This window comes from Apteryx mantelli, unplaced genomic scaffold, assembly GCF_036417845.1.
Source record: "Apteryx mantelli isolate bAptMan1 unplaced genomic scaffold, bAptMan1.hap1 HAP1_SCAFFOLD_383, whole genome shotgun sequence".
NCBI lineage: Eukaryota > Metazoa > Chordata > Aves > Apterygiformes > Apterygidae > Apteryx > Apteryx mantelli.
The window spans coordinates 856-13,618 of record NW_027118737.1 but is presented as its reverse complement, the minus strand read 5'-3'; the positions used below and the strand labels follow the sequence as shown (position 1 = coordinate 13,618).

Genomic DNA, 12,763 nt, shown 5'->3' with positions numbered 1-12,763 from the left:
GGCTACTTAGTGTGCCTTTCCCGCCTCCTTTTGAGGCAGACTGCTCTGTCCTTGACGGCGCCTCTTGAAATCCTTCTTGGCACTCTGATCGACTCGTTGCCGTAATTAAGATGTCACCCGCAGAACTGGCTAGGCCTTCGCCAGTCCTTCCAGCATTTTTCGCGCACAGCGAAGGGCTATTGCTGGAGAATGAGGAAACCGGGGAGGAAACGGGGGAAACCAAGAGAGCTTTCCTTAAAGTGTAAATGCAGAAATCCTCCTAGACTCGGAGGACAGTGGGAGAGCAAAGCAGCAGTTTGCCAGGCCGTTTTAGCGAGCCACTGCTGTCCCTGGTTCCTTATGCTGTGCGTGACGTGACACGTATGGGCTGCAGGAGGTGGTTTCAGAGGTCAGAGGGACTCCCTGACCAAGGTCTTTTCAATATTCCACGCATGGACTATGGAGGGTGGAATGCTTCCTACCAAAATTTACTTCTTTGAAGAGAGTTGATGTTACACTAGATTCTTGATTTGGCAGAGTGATACAGCAATGCACTGCAATCACAAGACAGGTAATACGGGTCTCAGTTCCACTGAGCCTAATGCAGCAATTGCAATGGACAGTTCAGTCACAATACCGATGTGATTCCCGTTACTGCTCTCTATAATATGCTTGTTATGGAAAATCAGGCTCGCCGGCCTCCATAACAGGGTCCGACCCTAGGTTCCTGCTGAGGCAGAAGTTCGAAGTCAGATTGGAGAGAAATAAAATTTAATGATACACGTGCGGTAATTACAGCTTGAGCTGGTGCCTCCAAAGAGGGACCCCGAACAAAGAAATCCCTGGGCAATTAGACCCTTACAATCTAAATTCCCCACCCCTTAAGCGATAGTTTGGACCAATAGTAATAGTTAGGTCTGGGGTCTTCCCCTTCTTCACTGGGCCCCTCCATTGTCCCTAGGCAGGCTGCTGCTTATCTTCAAGGTTGGCTGCTCCTGCTGTCAGTGTAGCTTCTTTATCTCTCCAGCTTGAACCGGCTCTGGGGCCCCCCTTTTACTTATCTAAGTAAAAGTTGACAGCAAGTTCACAGCCTGAGGCCTAAGGCTTCAGCAAATTTAGCTACTAATGCTAAGCAAGTTATGCTAAGCAATTAATTCTAGACAGCTTCAGTTCAATATTCTCTTAACAATGCTCACTATTGCGACATAGCTGTTTATCTAAAACAAAGGCCAGCCCCGGTGCCCTTGGTGTTGAGATAAAGTCAGCTTTCTGTGCAACAGCTGTGGACAGTCACACCCTCCATGATCCCAAGAACTTCATGGGCACATCCCCCTTGCCCATCTCCTCTGAGCCTTCCTCCATCGTAGGGCTGTATTGGTCGGTCACCTTCCGCTCCTTGGCTCAGACCAACAGTTAACGATTCCTGCTGTTGCACGGTGAGCTTAATACACTCACCGTATGAGTGACCAGCCCTCTTGCCTGTGCACGGTGAGGGTCAAAACATTGAGATACACACACACACACACACACACACACACACACACAGATATGTATATATATATATACATATATATGTATGTGAAAGTGGTAATTTACAATAGTTTAGTATGTGATTTAACTTGAGGTGGTATTTCATTCATGCGTACTACTGGATTTTTAAGAGAAGAGATCCATATCAAGGTTACAACAAGGAACACTACAGTGATGATTAACAGCATGAGCATAGGATGTAACATTAGTCCCAGTACTGGTTTCTACTTTTGCTAATGGAACCAGTTCATTATTATCACACATCACTTCCACTTCTCTCTCTACGAAGCGTTTTCCAGTTTCAGACAGATGTTGAGTAACCTTGGTGTTTTGTTTGACAAAGTTGTCTAGCTGATGGAAGGTTTCTGCAAGTGTTACTGAAGTACTAAACGCTGCAAAGTAAGACATCGTCTGTTCAGTCAAATGAGAAGCTAACCCGTAAGTCTGCTTGGTGATTTGGTCGGAAACATATGTCACCTTACAACGGCAAACGTTGCCAGGTCCAAAATTTACATCGTCTTCGAAGTGACTAGCTTTGAGGGCGCGTACACACGCACATCCCAAACCGTTGTCATAGCCTCGTGTCTCCTTACCATGGCTACGTTGCTAGATGCAGCTACCAGATGACTGTTTCATACTGCGTAACTCTGAAGCTCTAGGCATGCTAGGGCAGGTCCGTCCTCGACTGCATAGCCAGTAGGTGTGAAGTTTACGAATCTCAAAAGTGTCATTAGTATTACAATGCAAACGATCTCCTGCCACTGTAGGAACCCGTTTCAGTCTACTGTCAAATCCATGGGCAGCTTCCCATCCTGTGTTGCTACAAATAGTTCCATTTAGATTAACTTTAGATCTGAGGGTCGGTGCAACACTCTTGCCTCCTACCAGGAGCTTCAGACAAGAATGCACCCAAAGACACCAGCAGAAACCAGCAGAAACCAGCTGAAAGCAAGGTTAGGAACAAGACACCTTTGTCAAGCAAAGGAATGAGCCAAGCCGAGACCATATCTGGAAAAGGAGCTCAGAGTTCATGGAAAAGGCACCTCTTCAGCAAGCACTAGGGACCACCAGAGACCCCCATAGAAGCCCCCTGGAGACTCAGCCCGCATGCGTAATGACTATGTAAATATGATAATTAGTTCCAGGAAATAGAATGAATATGTCTAATCATTCCGGGAAATGTAAGGCATATGTATGTGTCACCGAAATCGCCTTTTGGTAACATATGTAACAAAGCACTATAAACTTTGGCTAATGCAACACGGGGCGTGCACGTTGGGCGGAGCGATCCCCCGTGCACCCAGCGCTGTAATGAAGAGAATGCCTGCTTCTTAATACTACCTTGGTGTTAAGGAGTTTTACTGCCGATTTCGGTGACAGTAGGGTAGGGCGATAGGACAATATTGTACTGTCCTGTATCATCTACTTGCCAAGTTTCACAGAGTACTTTGCCTTCCCTGACCCTGGCAAACTGTTGTCCTTTTGACATGTACCGTGTCATTCTTTGACATGTACCGTGTCAATCTAACATCGCTTCGTGCACTGCAAACGCTGGAAAGTGCCATCAGAAAATGCCCACGAATACCTTCGGTATACGAGCTAGGGAAAACAACGACAACAAGCATCCAACAGCCTTCTCACTTATGGCCCAGGCAAGCCGCAGGGCGAGCAACGTGGGATACACCTCAGAGCGCGGCGCGCTGCGGCCGCAGCCCTCCCGCTCGGGGGCACAAGCGAGCGCGGCCGGGGCCGGGGCCGGGGCCGGGGCCGGGGCCGGGGCCGGCAGAGGCGCGGTGCTTGCCGCGAGCAGCATAGCAGCGGCTGCGGGGTGCGGGCGGCTCCTTGACGGCGCTCCTCATCCCGGGGACCTGCCTCAGGGAGAGACGAGAGCGAAAGCCGGCCCGGGCTGCGCCCCCCCACCGCCGCGCGGCTCCGCGCCAGGCAGCGACGCCCAAGGGCTGCGCGCTCCTCGCCGCCGCGGCCGCCCAGCTCCCTCGCGACCCCTCCGTGCACCGGCGGAACCGACCGGCCCCGCGCGAAGCCGCCCAACCGCCCGCCGTCCCCATGGCGACGGCGGCGGCGGCTCAGGGCCGGTCGACGCCCCGCCTCACCCCGCCCCATCTGCAGGGGGCGTGGCCTGCGGCCAGCACGCCCCGGAGCCGCGGCGGGGAGGCGGGCGGGGGAGGCGCGCAAGCCCCGCCCCCCGCCATGTTGCCTGGTGGTGGCTGGCGCGGGGGGGTGTCGCGGCCCCGGCCCCGGCCCCGGCGGCGGTGAGGGCCGAGGCGCAGGGCAGCCCGTCCGCTGCCCTCCTCAGGCAGTCCGCAGCTGGGCGTGGGCCCGGCACGTGTGCTCAGCGGGGGCTGCTCTCGGGGGCGCAGGCTGCCTGCCGTCGCGGCGTGCTGGCCGGGCTGGGGTCGGCTGTGCAGGCCCACCGAAGCGCAGCAAGAATACTCCCGGCCACGGAGGGATTTATGCTCCCCGTCGAGCCGTGTGAGGTTTGGTGCCTCTGCCCTTCGCAGGGCGTAGCAGAAGGCGTCGCGAAGGGTGTTTTTGCTCTGTGTGGTGCGCTCTTGCTAGGCAAGCAGGTGAGGAGCGAGGAGCTGAGCAGCCAAGTTCACCTTGGCTGGCCTTGTTGGGGGGGCTGGGATGCGCCTGGCTGCCCGTTCGTTTTCCCGCTAAGAGCCGCTCTCCTATGTGTTCCTTCCCAGGACGTGCACAAGGTAACCAACGAAGCGCTGGAGAAGCTGGAAGGTAAGCAAGTGCAGATGCCCGATTATGCCCACAAATCGTCAGGTGCGGCTAGAGCACCCAAGCAGCGAAGGCAGGGCGCCTTGCAGAGCGCCTGCTGTCTAGCTGGACGAGATGTGCATTTGAAGGTCCCCAGTGGCAGGAGAGACAGGGTCAAAAGTCGAGGGGTGCCGCATGCTCGAAAGGCGCAGTGACTGACAGAGTGTGTAATGTAGGGGGTGGCTGTGTTAGCTTTCCTTTTCCACAGCCTTCTGGGCTAGTTGAATGAGTCCCTGCTGTGTGTTGCAGGGGGCTCATGCAAGGAAGACAGAGGTGACTATCACTGCTGGAGATGTAGGAACACGTAGTAGCACTTCTCCGGTTGACAGACCCACGACAGGCATCTTTTTCTTGAGAGAGGGGGGAGAACTGTGTTGGCACAAGTACTGACTGGATGGTGGTCAGGAGAAACAGGTGTGAATGGTGTCCCTTCCGTCTCCAGAGAATTGCCTCTACTGCCATAGGCAGGAAGCACGGCCCTAGCTTTCATTGGCACTGCTTAGTGAGCACAGGTGGGCACTGGCAGCCAGCACTGTTGACTTGCCTCCAACTTAATTTGCCAGACTGTCCTGGCGTGGCACCAAAACTCTTTGCTGACTCCGTGAATCGTTACTTTGGGGGGAGAAAGGGAAAAAAATATAGCCTTCGTTTTCCATAGGGAAATTGGGGGCTGATTGCAGTCCCTGGAGATGCCATGAGGTAGCAAACAAAGCTAGAGTCAGATATGCTCCCTTGCCCTCCTCTAAGCATGTCTCCTGTCCTCTGCAGTCAAGAGCCCGGTGCCCAGAGCAGCAAGCAGAGGCCAAGCTGCAGGCCCAGCCCTTCTCTTATGGCACCGTGCCTTGCTCAGGCTACAAGAAAAGAGCCGCCACCGTGAAGCTGAGCCCCTGGCAGAGAACTGCTGAGTGTACGTGGTTGCTCACTTCAGTTAGCTCTGAAGGCCCTGGGGCTCAAAAAGTGTCAAAGCAGGCACTAGACAAGGCTGCTGGTGGCTGCCAAATCGCTGCCTCCTGGCTGGGACTTCAAAGAGTTTCATACTTGGTAGGAGACATTGTGATTTCCGAGGATTGCCTCTCTGCTGAAGAGGAGAGCAACTCCTGTTTCCTGTCAGGTTGAGCTTGGCCTGGAAATGTGGCGCTGCCTTTTCTACTGTGACGTCACCGACCGCCGTTGACATCACAAGCCATCGCCGCTGTGTGAGGTAGCAAGAGCAGGGCGGCAGCTGCGGGCTGCCCCTGCCGCTTGCTCACTCTCTGTCGTGACGGCAAGGAGATCAGAGCGCTTTTGGGCCACAGCTGAGCGAACAGGGTGCTTGGCAGCTGCGTCTCTGCACCTATGTTCAGAAACCGAGGCCAAGACGTACGCTGGTACGGATGTGCTGCTTTGGAGAGTTTTCGGAAGCCTCCTCTCTTTTCCTCAAGTGCCTTTTGCACCTAATCAGCCTGGGGTGGGGGTGTGTGTGGGGGATGGACGGGGGAAGAGCACAAGGACAGCCTCCGAGCTCAGTGTAAAGCTGGCTGAAGGCAACAGCAGATAGCGCGTGCCCTGTGTGCCTCAGACCCTTTTCTTTCTCGTAGGCAACCTGCGAGCCAAGGGCCTGTTCTCCAGAGCCCTGGAGTCTACGGGCAGGACCAACGCCAGCTTCAGCGTCCAGGTAAAAGGAAGCTGAGACGATTCTTAAGTGCAGCTCCCTCTGCTTATTTACATTCGCAATGCGGATCGTTTCATGGAAGGTGAACGAGGTGGTCAGAGGCAGAGCAGGAGCTGCCAGAAGCCCTGGCCGTAGGCTGTGCCGCAAGGTCCTAGGGACCATGACAGGCAGCTCTGCTCATGAACTAAGAGGCCGACCCTCTGTAGCCCTAACAGGGAAAAATGACCTCATGAATTAGTGATTTTTGGACTGAAGGGAATTCATTTCCCTTGCCCTGTGCTGCTTGCAGCTGCAGAGCAACTGACAGAAGCAGGAGCAAGTGCCCGAAAGAGGAGAATGCCTCCTGCCCTCTGCCGACACCAAGAGGACGAGTAGAACCTTAACATAGAATTCTGCATGAGCTCACTGCACTTTTTGCATCTTGACTGTTTTTCAGGAGCTTTCGGGCTCATCTTGCATTTCCTGCTGCTGAGCGTGATGTTTCCTCAGCGCTTTGTGCTCCAAGTTGTGGGCACTACTGCAAGGTAAAGCTGAGGGAGAATCTTTTCTTGCGAGTGGGGGGAGAAGTGTATGGGCGCAAGCACCGATTGGATGGTGGGCAGGAGAAAGAGGTGTGAATGATGTGCCTTCCGTCTCCAAAGAATCGCCTCTACTGCCATAGGCAGGAAGCACGGCCCTAGCTTTCCTTGGCACTGCTTCTCCTGTTCTGGAGTTAATCCTCCATCCCTAGCTGCTCAGTTCCAATGCTCGCCCTCCCAAATGCCCCATTGCCACCGCGGGTGAAAACTCGACCACTGGCTGGAGCTCGTGCGGGAGCAGGCCACTTCCCAAGTCAGGAATGGCAGCTGCAAGAGCTGCAGTCGCTACTGCTGCTCTGGAGTGTGCTTAGGAGCTGCAGAGCTGCAGCCAGCTTCAGCCTTCTTTTCCTCTGTGCTCCTCCATAGGCAAATGAAGGCTCGGAAGACGGTTCTGCTGGTGCTGCTTGCTCTGTTTTGCTGCCTTTTTGGTGAGTGTCTGTAGAGGCTGCAAGTAACGGTGGCTCTTTACGAGAGACGCAGTGCTTCCTTCTGCCTGGGTCCACGTAGACGGCTGTGGCCAGAGGAGCGCAAGTAGGAGCAGGAGGTCCCTGAGAGAGGGGTGGCCCGCTTGCACGTGCCTCCGAGCAAGGGGAGTGGGGATGGGAAGAGGGTGCCTTGCTTTTGCCCAGAGCTGAAGCCAGTTCTCCTAAGCCTGGGGAGAGGCAGTGGCTAGCCTGCCCTGTTCGCCCCACGAAGTGGAGAAGCTTCCTTCAGGAGAAAGGAGCATGTCCCGGGGAAGGACTCTTCATCTGTTCGGAGGCCCCTCTTCCATCGTTCTCTCTTGCCAAGAAGAAGAGTGGAGAGACAATGATGGCATGTGTGCCCGACCCTCGGAGTGGAGCAGGCAGCCCTGTGGAGGGAGGCAGCTGGTTAAGGTCTCACGAAGCGCTAAAAAAGCCCGGGAGATGCCCAGGGTTGGCTTGCCACCCTTCCCAAGTAGTCTGCAGCCTCAGAAGCGCTTGCATGCCTGAAGCACTGGAGCCCTGCTTGCACACAACTCTTCCGGCATGAGCAAGTTCCAAGTGTAAATAGAGCTTTGGTTTGTGACTGACAGGTGTTTACCACGTGGGGCTGCTTGATGGCGAAAGCATCTGGACGAGCAGAGCAGCATCGAAGGCCTGCATCTTCTCCTCTTTTAAAGCTGTCTGCCAGCAGGTGACCTTCTGAGTGCCTCAAATGAAAGCTGCTTCTGCCAGCCTTAGCTCAAGGGCATCAAGTGCGGCTTTGTTAAAAGTGCCTTTCTTTCGGGGGCTAGGGCAAGGTCCACGAGCCACATTGCCAGGTCTGTCAGGTGAAGGTGAATTGGTCTGGGCACCAGACATAGCAGAGAGCTGAACATGCTCCGCTGTTCTGCAGGTGTGGGTCTGTAAGTTTCTGCAAAGCACTGTGTTGCTTTTGAGATCTTGAGTCTTTTGGTTTGGCTCATTCTTTGCCCAGCCGTTCAACGTAGCAACCCCTAAAAAATAGGTGTGTGTGTGTCTGATTAAGCAAGCAACTTGATAGTAGAAGGGCTTTTTAAGAATCGATCTGTTGAATTGCAGGAAATTTCAAAGGCTAGATGCTTCTCGAATACCACACTAGGCAGTGTGAATTGTGTTCTCTTGCCTGGCAGTCTGTCGTGATCATTTCCCAGTGCATGATAGGGGAGTAGCGGAGTCCCCGGAGGCACGGTGTCTGTGCCTGTTTGCTTCCCGTTGCTGTAAAGGCCGTAGAGCTTCATTTCTGCAGTAGGCCTGTTAGTGTTTGGACTGAATGTTGCCTTTCTTGTCCCTCTAGGAGGAGTTTCCTCTCTCTGGCGTGCACGTGAAGACGCAGAGGTAAAAATGATTTCCTCTTGACTAGATGATGCTCTAGAGGAGCTCCAGTCCCGTCTCACACCATCTTCACGTGACACAATTCCCACAGCTCTTCCCCCACTGCCCTGTCTGCCTTTGCGCCTTGCCTTTCTCGCCGGTGGTCAGCTCTATGTCGAGGTGCCTTCGAGGCCTGGAGCAAGCCCTGCGTGAGCCCCTTAGCTAGGGCTGGGCTGTTGGAAGCTCCACCTTTCTGCTGCTTGACAAGGGGCATAGGGGTAGTCGCCATGCTGCAGCTGCTTCTGCAGCTCTCAGCCACTGATGGGAGTCCAGCCACCTGATGCTGCCAGTCACCTCAGGGAGCTTTGTTGCCTCTCTCCCATTCCCGTGGCATAGCAGCAGCCCGCCAGAACAGTGGTCTCTGTCTCTGTGGCGCACTTCTTCCAGGCAAGCGGATGAGGTGTTAGGAGCAGTACTCGGTGAAATCGAGACCCTCCAAGGACAGCTGCGTGAGCTCCAGGAAGTCCTTCACGCTCTGCGATGGAGCACAAAGGACATTGCCCGGCGCGCTCTCGGCGAAGCCCTGAAGCAGACTGAGCTCCCGGGCATGACAGGACAGGTAAGGGGCCATTGCAGGAGGCTCTCGTCAGAGATTTTTTTTCCGCAGCCCGGCACGTATGCTAGTAGGGTTCCCTGCCAGAGGCAGCAGAAAGGCTTGTGCTGCTGCAACAAGTATGATGGGTCTCTGCAGTTGCTTCTTCTGTGGCTGCACGCTCCTTGCAGGGCAGCAGAGGGCCGCAAAGGGAGTTGCACTTGTCTTCAGCTCCTCTTCCTCTCAGTCTAGGTATCATCTCTGGTAACAAACTGGAAGGACAGTCCCTGCAGCCCCTATTTCCACCTGCTGCTGATGTGGCAGCCAGTTCTCCGGGAGACCTTGTAACGCAGCTGCCTGAGTGGCGCCTGGCAGCCTTGGGTTCACGTTGGCTTTGCTGACGCAGGGGCAAGCCGCTGTTCCAGCCAGGGTTCCTGCTCTCCTGCTCTGGGGAATGCAGTTGGAAAAGGGGCTGGGTCATAAGCGCTGTGGGCCATGAAGGCTCTCTCCTCGGCCGTTTGCTCGGCCTCCTACGACCCCTGTGCAGGCACTGTCAGCACAAGTGTTCTGCCCTAGAAAAGGTGTCCTTCAGCTCCAGGAGGAGCTCCTGCAAAGCAAGGAGGGAGCTGGTGGCGAGCCAGAGAGAGGCCGCTGCCAATGGCCTGCCCCTGTGCATTGTAAGAGGAAGAAAGACGTTCCCGCAACTTCAGCTTTCGGAGCGCTGGAGTGAGCAGCCCCGCTATTCTGATACTAGCCAATGAGAGCCGAGCAAACCTGGGAGCTTTTCAGGGAATTGCCAAGCTCCTTAGGGCAGAGTGCAACAGCCAAGTTCACCTTAGCTGGCCCAGTAGGGGAGCTGGCATGTGCCTCCTTGCCGCTAATACCTGCTCTCTTTTGTGTTCCTTGCCAGGATGCTCAGAAGTTAATCGATGAAGCACTGGAGAAGCTGGAATATAACCAAGTCCAGATGCCGGATTTTGCCCGCAAAGCATCAGGTGCGGCTCTAAAGGCACAGGAAGAAGCAAGCCAGGGCACCTCCTGTCTATGCTTAGGCCTATGTTAGCTTTCCTTTTCCACGGCCCATTAGCACAGCTGAACGAGTCCCTGCTGTGTGTTGCAGGGGGCTGACGCAAGGAAGACAGAGGTGACTATCACTGCTGGAGATCTAGGAAGACATAGTAGCATTTTTCAAGTTGACAGTGCAGTGCAAAGAGGCATCACGGTGGCAGTGTTCATTAGGACACAGCTATGCGGGCATCCCTTGGTTCCTCCTTGGGGAGCCCTATGTGGAGTCCATGGAAGTAAGAGTGGAGGGAAAGGAGGCAGGTAGCAGGGCTGCGACTGTTCACATACAAGACGGTTGTTCAAGAAGTCCTTTTCTCTCTGAGTCTGCCTGGCGTTCATGCATGTCAGGAACTGAAATAACTGTCGTAGGGGAGCGTCTCTGTTGCTTGTCTGAGGCCAGGTGCACAGCCTGCGTGGTTCCTGAGATGCTCCGGATAGATCACAGCCCTAGAAACAGATGCAGTCCTCGAGGGAAGGCAGGACTTGATGGGTGCATTCGTGTTTCAGGGGCTACCATCGTGCATTCCAAGACTTCTGCCTCCTTCCGCAATACCAAAGGAATACTCTACTGGGCTGGGCTGCCATTGCTGCACTCCATGAAGTCTCCTGAGGTTCTCCTTGAGGTAGGCCCAGCAAGAAACAGAGAGCAAGCAAGCTGGCGGGGGGGACCAAATCCACTGTTGAGAGTTTCCCTTTGCCACACGAACAGTGTGCATTGTTCTTCTTTCAGCCTGCAAATCAGCCGGGAAACTGCTGGTCTTTCGCTGGGAGTCAGGGTCATGTCTTCATCAAGCTGCCTAAAGCAATCTTTCCACGAGCTGTTACTCTGGAACATATTTCAGTGAGAGTGTCCCCTGGAGAAAACATCTCCAGTGCTCCAAAGGACTTTGCTGTCTATGTAAGCGGTTTCTAGAGTCGGGGGGTTGTGAGGAGCATTTCTAAGCCTTGCAGCAAGGGCAGCGGCGGGCGGGTGAATAGAGGTCCCGCAATGCCGGGAGGCTTCTCCCAGGCCTGTGACTTCCTCCGAGCCTGGAGAAGAAACAAATTGCTTTGAGTTACTCCATTTCCTTTACACTCCTTTCCTTTGTGGTGTGCACTTGAAGCAAAGCTTCCCATTTCGGGGGCCACGCGGTACTAAATGAGCCCTGAGTTACGGGAGTTGGCACACTGGCTCTGCCACGACTCCTCCCAAATAATGAAGCTTGCCCCTACTTGCTCTTTCCTCCTTGGTGCCAATTCTCTTTCCTGCACACCCAAAGTTGCTCTTCCCAACACTGCCACCTAGGCCTCATTCTGGCCGCTTCGTTAGTTCCCCTAGGGAAGCTGCGTCTTCCCACTGTGTACCTCACTCTCTTGTTTTCTCCCCCCCGTCTTTGTGTAGGGGATGAAGGCAGAAAACGAGGAGCAGGGGCTGTTTCTAGGAGAGTTCACGTACATGGCTGCAGAACATGCCTTTGAGACTTTCCAGCTGAAGGTACGGTGAGGAAGAGGCAGGAGAAGCGTAGGAGAGGAGGAAGAGGAGGAGAAGTGTAGCTGGCAGGGGAGAAGCTCTAAGTAGTCAAAAGATAGAGAGGAAAAGACAGCTGCTTTCTTCTCATTTCAGAACGAGCGCTCTGACTCCATACAATACGTGAAGCTGGAGGTGCTGAGCAACTGGGGCCACCCGGAATACACATGCGTTGTATCGACTGAGGGTCCACGGTGATGCGGTACCCACCGAAGAGGACTCTGCGTGGCACTCTGCTGGAAACAACAGAGTTCACTGAATAAAGCCTGCAAGATTTGAGCAGCGGTGGTGATGGGCTACTTAGTGTGCCTTTCCCGCCTCCTTTTGAGGCAGACTGCTCTGTCCTTGACGGCGCCTCTTGAAATCCTTCTTGGCACTCTGATCGACTCGTTGCCGTAATTAAGATGTCACCCGCAGAACTGGCTAGGCCTTCGCCAGTCCTTCCAGCATTTTTCGCGCACAGCGAAGGGCTATTGCTGGAGAATGAGGAAACCGGGGAGGAAACGGGGGAAACCAAGAGAGCTTTCCTTAAAGTGTAAATGCAGAAATCCTCCTAGACTCGGAGGACAGTGGGAGAGCAAAGCAGCAGTTTGCCAGGCCGTTTTAGCGAGCCACTGCTGTCCCTGGTTCCTTATGCTGTGCGTGACGTGACACGTAATGGGCTGCAGGAGGTGGTTTCAGAGGTCAGAGGGACTCCCTGACCAAGGTCTTTTCAATATTCCACGCATGGACTATGGAGGGTGGAATGCTTCCTACCAAAATTTACTTCTTTGAAGAGAGTTGATGTACACTAGATTCTTGATTTGGCAGAGTGATACAGCAATGCACTGCAATCACAAGACAGGTAATACGGGTCTCAGTTCCACTGAGCCTAATGCAGCAATTGCAATGGACAGTTCAGTCACAATACCGATGTGATTCCCGTTACTGCTCTCTATAATATGCTTGTTATGGAAAATCAGGCTCGCCGGCCTCCATAACAGGGTCCGACCCTAGGTTCCTGCTGAGGCAGAAGTTCGAAGTCAGATTGGAGAGAAATAAAATTTAATGATACACGTGCGGTAATTACAGCTTGAGCTGGTGCCTCCAAAGAGGGACCCCGAACAAAGAAATCCCTGGGCAATTAGACCCTTACAATCTAAATTCCCCACCCCTTAAGCGATAGTTTGGACCAATAGTAATAGTTAGGTCTGGGGTCTTCCCTTCTTCACTGGCCCCTCCATTGTCCCTAGCAGGCTGCTGCTTATCTTCAAGGTTGGCTGCTCCTGCTGTCAGTGTAGC

At 54.1% G+C, this 12,763-nt stretch overlaps 1 pseudogene; it reads left to right on the top strand.

Annotated features, from left to right (window-relative positions):
* Positions 1-5,872: 5,872 nt before the first annotated feature.
* Positions 5,873-11,690, top strand: LOC136996414 (SUN domain-containing protein 3-like; annotated as a pseudogene).
* Positions 11,691-12,763: the final 1,073 nt, after the last annotated feature.